We start from the raw sequence: 13,342 nt of genomic DNA on the forward strand, positions 1-13,342 counted from the left end.
AATTTTGCCTGGCTTAATTTCTTCTGCAAAATCCTTTCACAATGGAACTTCCCCGGTGGTCCAGTGGTTAAGAATCCACCTTCCAATGCAGGGGACATGGGTTCAATCCCTGGTCGGGGAACTAAGATCCCACATGCTGTGGAGAAACTAAGCCTGTGCGCTCTGGTGCGCCACAACTAGAGAGAAGCTCGCGTGCTGCGAGGAAAGATCCCACGTGCCACGACTAAGACCCGATGCAGCCAAATAAATAAATAAATATTTTTAAAAAATCCTTTCACAGGAGTGCTTAGGTTAGTGTTGGATTAAATATCCAGGGGTGAGAATCTTGGAAGATGTCTTAGAATTCTGCCTACCACAGTAGTGATTATTGGAGAGAACAGGAAACTCCTTTGTGGACAGGAAGTTGCTAGAGGTCAGGGCCAGGACCATGAACCTGTAGATGAATGTTTTAAATGATTATTATTTTAGCAGTGACCATTGGTGTCTACAGATGACAGACCCTGAGGCTGTTAGGGCAGACTGGGGAGAAGAGACTCATGTTTATCCCAGGCTTTATAGTTTACAAAGACTTTTCTAGAACTGGCTTAGATGTTTGAATACTGGGCTGTGTGGAGAGGGCAGGCAGGGTGTCTCAGAGGTGCCCCGGGGACTGCTGAGAGGTGGGGAGAATTTGACTACCAGAGGTTAAACAAGCAGGGCTTTGCCCTCCTGCTCTGCCCCCAAACTGGAGCAGCTCTCCTTTGATGTGCTTTGGGTATTGGATTAGAATATAGATGATTTCTTTCTTTTCTTTTTAAATTAATTTTTATTGGAGTATAGTTGCTTTACAATGTTGTGTTAGTTTCTGCTGTACAGCAAAGTGAATAAGCTATACGTATACATATATCCCCTCTTTTTTTGGATTTCCTTCCCATTTAGGTCACCACAGAGCATTGGGTAGAGTTCCCTGTGCTATATAGTAGGTTCTCATTAGTTATCTACTTTATGCATAGTAGAGTATATATGTCATTCCTACTCTCCCAATTCATCCCACCTCCCCTTCCCCCTTGATAGCCATACATTTGTTCTCTACACCCTTATCTCTATTTCTGCTTTGCAAATAAGTTCATTTGGAATATAAATGATTTCTGAAGAAATACTTCTTCATGAAATGGTGTTCAGGGTGCCTTGTGAGGCAGATGGGACAGCTTTTAATTTCCTTGTCTCGCTGGTGAGGAAACAGGTTCCTTGAGGTTCCCCGACATTCCCAGAGTCTATTTAGCCAGTGATGCTTCACTCGGTGCAGAACAAGTTGGCAGTTGCTGCCCTGGAGTGGCCTGCAGAGCCCCCTTATAAGCTTTGTGATGAAAATCAACTTTTTTTGTTTGCTTTGGTGCAATCTCATTTTAACCCTCAAATACTATGGTCCAGCTTGATTTTATTTTTAAGACATCAGACATGGCACTCAACATCTTGGACTTTTCCCACAAATCATGCTATGCAACCATGAAGGATATTCAAAATGATGTGCTAAGTGCTAAACTCAACTGCAAAAGAATTTCTCACGTAGATAGATAACTGACTGTGTGACTGTGTGTGTGTGTGTGTGTGTGTGTGTGTGTGTGTGTTGGGGAAGGGAGGGGATCATTGAAATAAGTCCAAGTCCCATATAGGAATCTACTTTGAAGACGATGAGACTTATTTGGATGCATATACTTTTCTCGTGTATTTTTTAGAAAAAAAAGTTACCTAATTTTACCATATTTAGGTGTTGATAGATTTAATAAAGGTTTTTGAAATCACTGGGAAAAGGACAAAGAGGAAATGGAAAATACTCTGAGTCCATGGCATGTTATCAACCAAAATATTAAAGTTGTACGTTGCTAAGCTTTCAGACTTTTCTCTTGCTCTTGGAAAGGGCTGGGTTTTCCTCCTGGCTACAGAATTTTTACAGTATTATTGAGGCTGTGAGTAAGAACGCTGCTGTCTATACGAAAAGCATTAGCAAAGCAATTGATTTGCGGGGTATTTCCTACAGAGGAAACCACACTCATCCGTCTTTTCTTCCTTTGAAGTGGGCTTCGCGTGGTCTCAAAGTGGGGGATTTGAGAAGGGTAGCTGGGGGAGGGAGGGAAGTCAGGCCAGGGGAGTGTATCTGAGAAGAGCAGCCTCGGCTGCCGCCCCCAATCCCAGTCCCTGCTGCGCGCACAGACACAAGCGCATTAGCAATCAGTTTAGCTACAGTATTCACGGCACCTTTGCCGGGGTTCAATTGATCGCTCCAGGCAAGAGATAGCGTCAGCGAGGATGCGGGGCGGCCTGGTGCTCGGGGGCTTCCGCCCTCACTCATCGTCAAGCCCCATTTGGAAATGGTTTGAATTAATGACACATTCAGACAGACAGTAGGTAAATGGAAATGTTAGACAAGGCTTTTCACCTACTTTGCTTAACATTTCCCGTTACCTTGAGTGCTGGAAACTCCACAGTCTCACTCAGCCTGCGGGAGCTGCGTGAACTCTCGCCCCGCACGGCCAGAAGCATGACGTGCCTCTGCCCCTGTAGGGAGGTTTACAGGGAAGGAGGATCGCTGTCGGCCGATCGGAGAGCGTGCTGGGGGACATGGGTTCCTGTCCTCCAGTATCAGGGCTCCCGCTGACAGGGATGCCATTCATCACGTAGGTTTTTCTTTAATGATCATGACCATTTTCTGGCAGTTGGCAGCAAAGTGTCTTGAGCAAGGTCACCTTTGACAAATTCACACAAAGTGGGCTTTGAGGCTGGTGGCAGGGCTGCCAAGTGATACCGTGGGGACAGAGCAAGGACTTTGGAGTCAGGGTCCAGCTCAAATCCTTGCTTTGCTATTTCCTGCCTGTGTGATGTCGAGCGTGCCACTTACACACCCTGAGATTTAGTTTCATCATCCGTAATCAAGAATGTTATGCTAGACTCAAATGAGGTGAGCTGGGAAAATGGTGATCTTGCTCAGAACTGGAACTTTGCCCTGCTGTTCCACTCTCTGCTTCCTACCAGATAGCCTGGAACGATGGATCACGTGACCCTACAGGAACACGGAAGCACTAAAGCCTATTGACCCAGCAGAACATGCTCATTTGCAGGGCTTGAGTTTGACAGTCTGCAAAGCTATCTGCTAGCAGGGCCCAGGAATTTGTTCCCAGGGAAGCAGCCAGCTTTCTTCCCTGATGGAAAGTTCAAGTTATCCCATGGTACCCTTCTTAACACAGGTGAGAATCAGGGGGAACCCGGTCTAGGCAGGCCAGGAGCTGGGTCAGGCAGTGAAAGACAAGTGGATGGAGGGTCCTTTTATTTTGGAACAAGGGTGATAGCCCTGTGATGGGTGGGGTGTGGAGTGTCAAGGGGAGGCGAAGGCCTGCAGGAGAGTAGGTGAATCTCACTCTGTCTGTTCCTAGGATTTACTCTAGGAAACTGCTCCGGGTTTCCGTTTGGCCCCTCTCTTGACTTTCTTTTTTTTTTTTAATTAATTAATTAATTAATTAATTTTTGGCTGCACTGGGTCTTTGTTGCTGCGTGCAGGCTTTCTCTAGTTGCAGCAAGGGGGGCTACTCTTCGTTGCGGTGCGCTGGGCTTCTCATTGCGGTGGCTTCTTTTGTTGTGGAGCACGGGCTCTAGGCACATGGGCTCAGTAGTTGTGGCTCACGGGCTCTAGAGCGCAGGCTCAGTAGTTGCGGCGCATGGGCTTAGTTGTTCCGCGGCATGTGGGATCTTCCTGGACCAGGGCTCGAACCCGTGTCCCCTGCATTGGCAGGCGGATTCTTAACCACTGCGCCACCAGGGAAGTCCCTTGACTTTTTTATGTACATGGGGGAGCAGAGTAGAGCATGATCTGGAGTCAGACTGTCTGGATCCCAATGCAGGCCTCATGTACTTACTGGCTTTGTGACCTTGGGCAAGTTTCTTAACCACTCTGTGCTTCAGTTTCTACATTTGTTAAAATAGGGATAGTCATAAAATACCTACCTGTAGCAATTACATGAAAAGGACTTAGTAAGTATTTAATACATGTTGACATCTTTGCTGTTTAACTATGATATCATGTCACCTTCTTAGATTTCTAATTGATGTGATTTTAAAATACATGTAAAAATGGATTTTACATGCAAATTGATGTAAATCAATATCAACAGAGTATTGATTTGGTTCCAGCACCCACTGCTGGGGTAGTAAATAAACCAATCTGCTAGGTCTGGGTTCCCCAAGGCCTGTCAATTGAACCTTTGGCTGACTCTCCTGAGGCTAAGCTATAAAACTCCTTTTATGAACTGAAAGATTTTTATTCTGAAAATATTATTTTCACTTTCCTTTCCAAAAGGGGTTTACTCTTCTCTAAGGGAACAATCTGAATTCTCCTTCAGATTACATGTTTTTAGTGTAAATGTTCTATGGGGAAAAGTGTATGGTTAGATGAAAGACCTCAGTCTGGGTTCTGTGTGCATTAGCGGAGGTTTTCAAATGCAAATATTTGATAAAAATATGTGGTTTTGTTTATTTATGTGTATCCATATATTAGAAATGTTAACTTGAACTGAACCGTATAACGTGCTTAATCTGAGGCAGATGGAATGGTCAGTGAATTATTTTTGTAAACCACTTCTGTTGGCATTCAGAGCTTCCTTTCGTACTGATTCCATTCTGGCCAACCACTCGAGGTTTCACCAGCATAAGCTGGTGCCAGACTCCACTTCAATGACATACGTGTTTGTTCCCCCGAAATACAACACAATTGCAAATTTCTTCAACCCATAGAGCCACTTTTGTAACTAATTAGACCAGACAGGGTGCTGCACAGAAATCCCGGACACAGCATCGCATCCTGATGGATATTCGTACAGGCCAGCCCCTTCACAAAGTGAACAATTGCCCAAATAATTATTTCCTGCTGTGGACGCCTTTTTTTTTTTTTTTTTTTAATGCTTTGTTTGTTAAATCCTATTTTCCTTCCTACTTTCCTGTTGACTGCAGCTAAATTGAATTTGGTCCAAACCCATCTCACACTGGGTCAGCAAAACGCTTCACTTTGTGGGGGAAAGGAGTTAACCCTTTGAATGCTGCCTTTCCTGTCAGCTCAGGACCCAGCATCTGGTTCTCTCTTATTCCAATAGCAGAGCAAGAGGGGAGGAAGGGCTGCACTGATTTGGGGGGATATGAAGAATGAGATAGAAATGGAACATGTTGTATTAGGATCATGACCATTCGGGGTAAAGAAAGTTCATGTCACTTTTCATATTGCCCCTCAGAATACAGAATTATGAAAAGGCAGGGAAGAGAGTATGTACAGCTTAGTAAGTCTAAGGAAGGAGGGCACTTTTGAACAAAGGCCTTGTCTAGAAACATGGCATACATGTGAAGCGAAGGGCAGGTTGCCAAACGACATTTAGAAAAATTGGGATACTCACTTCTGCATAATAAGATTAATAGAAGGGTCTGAATTAGAAAAAGGGAAGGGTGACTTGAATTCATTCTCACATCTTAGAGCAATCTGTGGTGGGAATACCCATCTCATTAGTGGTTTCTCACTGTTTGAAGACTTAGGGGTGCTGTGCTGTGAGATCAGATAGCTGGGTATGTTGAGAGGCGTGAGATCCCAAGGAAAGAGAACCAGCTGTGAGAAATATTCTGGCCAATATCAGCAAGGGTGATTTTGTCAGGTATGTTGTAGCCTCTGTCTTCCAGTGTGTGAAAACTGTTCCCATCCAGTGAGACTTTGTGGAACTTGTTGTAAGCAGAGATGGTGTCAGAGGCTGCATTTGGCTGTCAGTCCTGGAAATGTAGCTTACTGTTTCTGCAGGTGGAGTTTCTGGGTCAAAGCATTTTCCTGTTTGATGGAAGAGTCTCAAATTTCTCTCCTTAGATATTGTATAAAATTGTACTTCCACCTGCAATATATGAGACCACCTGCTTCCCCCAGCCCACACTACAAAGAGCATGTAATGAAACTTTTACATTTTGCCGATATATGGTTAAGCAATTATATTTTGGTTGTTTTAAAAAAAATTTTTATTGGAGTATAGTTGATTTACAATGTTGTGTTAGTTTCAGGTGTACAGCAAAGTGAATCAGTTATACATATACATATATCCACTCTTTTTTTAGAGTCTTTTCCCATATAGGCCATTACAGAGTATTGAGTAGAGTTCCCTGTGCTGTACAGTAGGTTCTTATCAGTTATCTATTTTACATATAGTAGTGTGTATATGCCAATCTCAGTCTCCCAGTTTATCCCTCCCCTCCCCCCTTATCCCCTGGTAACCATAAGTTCGTTTTCCACATCTGTGACTCTACTTCTGTTTTGTAAATAAGTTCATTTGTACCCTTTTTTTAGATTCCACATATAAGTTGGCTGTGTTTTAATGTGAGTGAGGGAACATCTGGTCATATGTTCAGGAGCCATACATAATGTTTATCTTGAACTGTATGATCATATCATTTGGTAACTTTTCATTGGCTTGTTGATCTTTTTCCTATGTACTTACAAAAGCTCTTTTAAAATGTCTCATACATTTATGAGAATATTAACGCTTGCTTTATTATGTAAGTTGCAAATATTTTCCCAGTTTGTTTCACGCTTTTGACTTTTCTTTCAGTACTTTATGCTATGCAGAGGTTTCTAATTTTTTTATGTGGTAGAGTTTATGAATTATTTTTTATGACTTCTGGACATTAAGTCATAGTTAGAAAAGTTTTCGTTTTCTACTCTGAAGTTAAATAGAAGACTCCCCTATTTTTTGAAAAAAATGTGAAATGGTAAAGGAAGATAAGAGAAATAGAGGAAATAAAAAGAATTTTAAAAAACTATTTTTGTTCAACTCTGTGCAAATAATTTTTACACTTGGATGAAATAGCCAATTTTTCAGGCAAATATAATTCTCCAAAACTGACCCCAGGAAAGAAAGAAAATCTAGACTAATCAGTTTCCACAGAAGAAATAGGGAAAGTTGTCAAAGAGTAATCCCCCACAAAAGCACAAGGCCCAGATGGCTTCACAGGCAACTGTACCACAACTTTAAATAAAAAATGATTCCATAGCATAGAAAAAAGAAGGACAACTTCTGATTTTGTTCAACAAAATGCATTACATTGATACCAAAACACTAAAAAAGGTGGCAAAAAAGTTAAACAATAACCTTTCTTATGAATATTTATTCTAAAATCCTAAATATTATAAAACATGATTCAACAGCACATTAAAACAATAATGTATCATAGCTGAGTAGGTATTATTCTAGGAATGCAAGGTTGGTTCAACATTAATAAATCTGCAAATCAATTCATCATATTAATCTAAGAAAAACTGTTATTTTTATGGATGCCAAAAAAAATCATTTGACATAATCTCATGTCCATTCTTGATGAAACACTCCATAGGTTATAGCAATCAGATATTTCATTGACATTATCTCAAGTCCAAAAGCCAGTATTATGTTTAATGCTAAAAGGTTCCCACCAAAGTCAGGAATATTATATAGATAGCACTACTATTTATCATTGTATTGGAGGCACAAAATGATAGAGTCAGATAAGAAGGAAAATTACAGCTATAAATATTAGAAAGGAGGAAATGCAACTATAGCTATTTGCAGAAGATATTGTAAATCTGTAGAACTCAAGAGCATCGCCTGAAAGACTGCTGAAAATGAGAAAATTCAGTAATATATCAGGGCACAAAGTTAACATAGAGAAATAAATAGCTTTCATATAAAACAATAATTAGTTAGAAAGTATAACAGAAAAAGATTCCATGTTTAACAGTAACAAAAGAGATAAAATACTTAGAAATAAACTTCATAAGGATAACAAAAACTCTATGAAGAAAACTTTAAAATCACTTCTAAAAAGCATGTACCATACATGTGCACGCACACACATATGCACACACACACACTCGAACAAATGGGAGACTTATCAATTTTTGGATAGGGAGATAATACCATAAAGATGACAGTTTTCACTAATTACAAATTTAACATGATCACAACAAAAAATAACCCATCGGACTTTTTAAAACTTCAGGTAATTCTAAATCAAGAAAGAAGAGCAGAAAAATTCTGGAAAAAAACAGAGCAATGGAGGAGATTGCTCTATGAGATATTAAATTATATTATTATAACTACTCAGTAATAGCAACAATGTGGTATTGATCATGAATAAGCAGACAGATCAATGGAACAGACTAAGTAGTACAAAAATAAACCTCAGTATATGGAAATTTAATATGTGGGAAATCAGTGGAGGAAGCCTGTACTACTCCATAAATGGTATTGGAACAAATCATAAAATCGTAGCCAAGTGTAAAGAGATGAATTTATATCTGTACCTCATGCTGAATATCAGGATAAATTCCAAATGTATCAAAATTTAAATCTAAAAAGATTAGTATATAACTGGTTTTTTTTAAACTAATGGTAAGGATATTAAGAACACAGTGCCATGTCAGTGAGTATACTACTGCCATTTCATTTTTAATAGTTTCATAGTGCTCCACTCAACAAACTATCATAATTTGTTTAACTAAACTTCCATTTATGGACATTCTAGGCTCCTTCCAATTTTTTACTTTTATAAGCAAAGCTGAAATGGCCATTTAACTGTGTAGTGGGGATTATTTACCAGAACAGCAAAGCAAATTTCTCAAAATTGAAGGTCAGTTATTGTGTTAGTTTCCTATCGCTGCTGTAACAAATTACCACAAATTTGGTGCCTCAAAACAACAGAAATTTATTCTTTCACAGTTCTGGAGGCCAGAGGTCCAAAATCGGTGTCTCTGGACTGAAATCAAGGTATCAGAGGGAGGCTCTAGCTTTTTCCTTTCCTCTTCTACCGTCTTCTGGCATTCCTTGGCTTGTGGCCACACCATGCCAATCTCTACCTCTGTAGCCATGCGGCCTTCTCTTCTATGGTCAGATCTTCCTCCACCCGCTTCTTCTAAAGATACATGCAGTAATATTTAGGGATCATCTAGATAATCCAGGATAATCTCCCAATCTGAAGATCCTTAATCACATCTGCAAAGTCCTTTTTTTCCCCATATAAGCTAACATTCACTGATTCCAGGGATTAAGACTTGCAGTTTTGGCAGGGGGCGGGTGGTGAGTGGGCATTGTCCGGCTATCCATGTTCTTGGAAATTTGTAGATTGTTCCAACTCTGGAGAAATTTTTGGCAGTGTTAATTTCTATGCAGATTCTAGACTCTTGCCAAATTACCAGGCTCCTTCTTATTCCCTTCATCCTTCTCTCTCTTTCCAGCGTCATTGCCCCAAGACTCCTCAATTCCTGCTTATCTAGGATGCTGGGCCGCTGAAGGCTCCCTTGGTCCTACTCCTAGGCCATCTGCTCATGCCCTGAGGGTGATTTTTCCAAGGGCTCATCCTAATATCTGGTTATCTCTTCCCTAAGGGAATTTCTTTTTGGCGTTAGACGACTTTTCCTCTCAGCTTTGTTGGTATGTAGCTATTCATGTTATAATCACCACCTTTCTAAATGCTCTGTTCCAGTGGTCCTTCACATGTTTCTCTTGCAGTTTCTGGCTAAGCAACTGTATTATCTGCAATAACACTAGCACCATCTTCCGCTTTCCCAACACTTAACATTTCAGGTCTTGGCAATTTTAACAAAAAGGAAAAATAAAAACTTTTTGCAAATCATGTGTCCCTGAAAAAGTCCCAAGTCCCTGACTTTGTTTTTTATGCCAGGCAGTCCTTATTTCCTTATTATTTGTTCTCTTTTATGGCCTCAGCAAAGGGCCAAGAACCAGGGAAACCCCGACGCTCTAGGCCTGAGCACTTTGCTGGAAATCCCGCTGATTATGTTGTGGGTGCTGGGATCTTCTGGTCAACTTCTTACCCACTCCATGTCCCATTTACGTAGTCTTCAGATTTGTCAGCAGGGAAGTTTGTTTAGTAGGTTAATGACCCAGTGCCCAGCCCTGGGATGGCTTCTGAGAATAAGTAAGCAGGAAATTCCATGGCAAACCCATCCCCAGATGTGGTAAGAGTGTAGGACAGGCCCATGTCAGTCACCCTGCCTTTCTTTGCAAACCCTTCCAGCATCTGTGTAGAAACTTCATTTATTTATTCATTTCTGGATTCCGTGTGCTCCAATGTACAGAAGAAGGGACTTGCATCAAGCCAGCAGGGATTCACAGCCTGGGATTCCACTGGCAGAGATATGATATGTCCAAATTATGTAATCTGGTTCAGCTTCAGTTTCCCAGTCAGTGAAATGGGCCCTGTGAAATCATGTCAAAAGTTGCTGTGAGGACTCGGAGAGACAATGGATGTTGTACACCATTCCTGACTGGCGGCCTCTCAGCATCTGCTCCCCTTTATACTCATGCTCAAACTTGAGCTTTGCTTTTTACTCTGTGTCTTCCCCCATGAAGTCTAAGTCCTCCACTTAGACTATGCTTATACTTAGTCAGCCACAGTATGTGTTAATAATTAAGATAATTGATATTTCTATTTATTAAGCCAGATACTATGCTAAGTGCCTTTTGTGCATTTTCTCATTTAATCTACCTCTTTAAAAAAAATCATAGAAACAGTTGAAGCCTCATTTATATTCCTTTCCAATCTCACCCCCCTCCCTTAAACACAAGTTTGAAGTTGACGAGGATCTTTTCTGGGCTTTTAAAAAATATTTTTGCTACATTTCTATGGACAATATGTAGTTGAAAAACTAGTGTTGTTTTCTGTGTTTTAAAAATTTACCCAAACGGTATTTTGTATTGCACCCAAATGTACTCAAATGGCATTATATTGTACTGTATTTCCTTCTCCAACCTGGTCTTTGGAATCAACAGTGTATTTTAGAAATATACCCATGTAGCTCTAGTCCATTAATTTTAACTTGTATGATAGCTTATAGAATAAAAACACTACTATTTATCTATATATTTGTCTACTAATGGACAATTAGTTTGTTTTCAAATTTACAAGCAATTCTGCAATGGCTATTCTTGTGTATGTCTCTTTGTCCCCAAATTATTATTTTTTAAGATAAATCCCTAACAGGTGCATTTTTAAGACCTTCATTATCTCCCATCACATTTTACTCTATCTCTACCACCATCATTTATGGCTTCACCAGGAGGGTATGAGAATGTCCACTTCTCTAGATCATCACTAACGTTATATATTCTGATTCATTAAAATTTTTGCTGATCTGATAAAAACAAAGCAAAAACAAAAAGCCATCATCTCATAGTTTTAACTTTCATGTCTTTGATGAGTAGTGAGACTGAATATCTTTCCCTATACTTCTTGGCCGTTTGTGGTTTTTGTTCTGTGAGTTGCCTATTCTTTATTCCACGTATTTTGCAAATGTGTCGCCCAATTTGCCAATACTCTTTTCGTTTTGTGGTGATCTTTACCCTGCAAAACTTTAAACTTTTTATATAGTCAACTGGTTAAATCTACCAACATTTCAACTGAATCCTTTTAATTTTTTTAGTTATTGAGTTATGCTTAATTAAATTCCGCAATTATATCTGCTGTGTGAAAGACACCAAGGGTTACAAATAATAGTCAGTTATGGTTTCAGGGGGAACTTATAGTTTAGTTGTGAGACAAGATACTCAAAACTATAGGCACTAGTACAAACCATCTATGGTGAGTGTCAAATACTTGGCACAAAAATTAGGTGATTTCACTTTGGCCGCCCAGAAGCTGAGAGCAAAGAGCACAAGTAAATGCTGAATCACAGTGACTAGATTAGCCTAGGTGACTCATGGAAGTGCAGAAGATGAGGGCTGGAATAGTCCTAAAAGCCATCTAATACAATCCTTCCATTTAAAATAAAAATATACCTCTTTCAGCATTGACTGAATTCCCACCAAAATGTCCTGCCAGCAGACCCAGCAGCAGTGCCAGCCCCCATCAAGGGTTTTCCCAAAGTGACCTCCAAGTGCCCAAGGCCATTCTGTCTCCAGGCTCTTTCTGCTGTGGGCCCAGCTCTGAGAGCAGCTGCCACATGAGCCACCAAGCTCCATAGAGGCCACAGCCGCCAGCACCAGAGCCCGACTACCAGCACCTCAGGTGCTCTAGCTGCCACCCCAGATCTGGGCTCTAGGAACCACAGAGGAGCAGTATCGAAGCCATAGATCAAAGGGCTAAGGCTCTGTTCCAGCGCAGTGCTTCCCTTGCCCTCGCTCTCTTTTCTCTACTGCATGGGGCTGACAAATCTTGTGTTGATGGAGTGAGTTTTCCGTGCAGAATGTTCTCTTTGATTTGGAAACTCAGCATTCATTGTGGAGCCTGATTTCTTCCTTCTCATATGACATCCTTGTCACTGTCAGATTATTTGCACATCATACAATTATTTACCCACCTTCCAAAGCCCAGGGACCCCAGGATACTCTCTTTAAGGGTAATAGCAGAGCCTGGTTTTTTTTGTTTGTTTGTTTTTATTTATTTTTATTTATTTATTTATTTTGGCCGTGCCGCGTGGCTTGTGGGATCTTAGTTCCTCGACCAGGGATTGAACCCGGACCCTCGGCAGTGAAAGCGTGGAGTCCTAACCACTGGACCGCCAGGGAATTCCCAAGAGCCTGATTAAGTGGTGGGACAGCTTGGCAGTTCCAAGGACACTTTCTTCTTCTTTTTTTTTCTCTTTTAACCTTTTTATTTTGGATTAATTATAGACTCAATAAACTGTAATAATAATACAGAATGGTCCCATGTACCCATCACCCAGGTTTCCCCAATGGTGCCTTCTTATATAACAATACATTATGAAGCAAGGAAATTGATTGGCCCCAAACCATCAACTAGACTACAGATCTTATCATATTTCACCAGTTTTCACATGCACTCATTTTTGGTATGTCTTTGTGTATAATTCTATGATATCTTATCACATGTATAGATTTGTATAGCCATCACCACATCGAGTTCCAGAACTGTTTTGTCCCACGAAGGAGCCACCTATATTCCCTTTTGTAGCCACACCCTCCTTCTCTTTTCTATCTACAGGCAACCACTTCAAAATGTTGTATCAATGGAATCACACAGTATGTATAACCTTTTGAGACTGGATTTTTTTTCACTCTGTATAATGCCCTTGAGATCTAGCCAAGTTGTTGCATGTATCAATAATCTGCTCCTTTTTATTGGTGAATAGTGTTCCGTGGTATGGACACACCTGCTGAAGGACGTTGAATTGGTTCCAGGTTCTGGATAGTGTAAATCAAAATGCTCAAGTGGGCTTCCCTGGTGGCGCAGTGGCTGAGAGTCTGCCTGCTAATGCGGGGGACACGGGTTCGAGCCCTGGTCTGGGAAGATCCCACATGCCGCGGAGCGGCTGGGCCCGTGAGCCACGGCTGCTGAGCCT

The 13,342-nt window shown here is 40.8% G+C and overlaps 1 long non-coding RNA gene across 1 annotated transcript in view; it reads right to left on the reverse strand.

Annotated features, from left to right (window-relative positions):
• Positions 1–3,479: 3,479 nt before the first annotated feature.
• Positions 3,480–13,342, reverse strand: part of LOC309632225 — a 30,766-nt gene continuing 20,903 nt past the window's right edge. Inside the window, exon 2 of the long non-coding RNA XR_014246796.1 lies at positions 3,480–13,216. This is a non-coding gene — a long non-coding RNA (uncharacterized lncRNA). The remainder of the gene's footprint in view (positions 13,217–13,342) is intronic.

This window comes from Balaenoptera borealis (assembly GCF_965194805.1).
Source record: "Balaenoptera borealis genome assembly, chromosome: 7".
Taxonomy (NCBI): Eukaryota; Metazoa; Chordata; class Mammalia; order Artiodactyla; family Balaenopteridae; genus Balaenoptera; species Balaenoptera borealis.